Source organism: Rousettus aegyptiacus, unplaced genomic scaffold (assembly GCF_014176215.1).
Source record: "Rousettus aegyptiacus isolate mRouAeg1 unplaced genomic scaffold, mRouAeg1.p scaffold_m13_p_20, whole genome shotgun sequence".
Lineage (NCBI taxonomy): Eukaryota > Metazoa > Chordata > Mammalia > Chiroptera > Pteropodidae > Rousettus > Rousettus aegyptiacus.
Window position 1 is genome coordinate 339325 of NW_023416296.1, and position 914 is coordinate 340238.

Consider the following 914-nt stretch of genomic DNA (forward strand, 5'->3'; position numbering starts at 1 on the left):
CCGGCGTCTTTATACCCACCCGCCCCTGACGCGCGGCCGCCAGGCGGCGCTGCGGCCCCGCGGATGGGCGGGTGGGCGGCCGGGGGCGGGGGCGGAGGGGGTGGAGGGGCACCCGAGAGGGCGGACGGCGAGCGGGGGTCCGGGGCGGGAGCCGGGCTGTCCCCAGGAGGCGCGGCGAGGCTCCGGCGCGGTCGCCTCTCCAGAAGCTGTCCCCGCGAAGTCAGAGTCCCTCCTCACGCCCCGACTGGCCTCCCGGGGCCCGCTCCCCACTTCCAGGCAGCGTCCACCCGGGGCCAGGCGCTGGGGACCCAGCTCCGCTCCAAAGAGCTACTCCTGGCAGCCAAGCGGGCTCCAACCGCCCAGGGGGACCCCAGCTCCGTCCCACGCCCAGCGCCCCCACTCAGTGGCCCTGCCCAGGCACAGCCAGGCTCTGCCTTCTCGTCCAGGGACCCTCGGCTCCCTTGCCTGGGTGGGGCAGGCCGTGTGTCCCCAGGGGCTCCCCACGCCCTGGGCGTGACTGTGGGTGGGCCAGCAAGGGCTGCCGCCTGGGGCACGGAGTGAGGACCCGCTTCTGCACAGGAGCCCCATGGTGCCCTCGGAGGGCACCCTGTGGGGGCTGAGTCCAGGAGAGGGGGAGGGTGGTCCTCTGTGGTGTGGGGTGCAGGCAGGACTGGGCCAGGTCCCTGGGCCAGGACGGCACCAACACCGTCCTTGGGGGTGTCAGGCAGACGAGCAGCTTTGCAAATCTCTGATTTAGCCCCCTCCCTGCAAGGGGACAGAGGCCCCAGAGCTTCCTGTCACTGTTGCCTGGGGATGTCCCTGCGTGCACGCTCTCTGGTCCCCTGCCCGCCTCTACCTGCTCCCTGACTCTGTGTCCCGTCTCCTGTCCAGACAGTAAGGGGGCCGGGACGGGG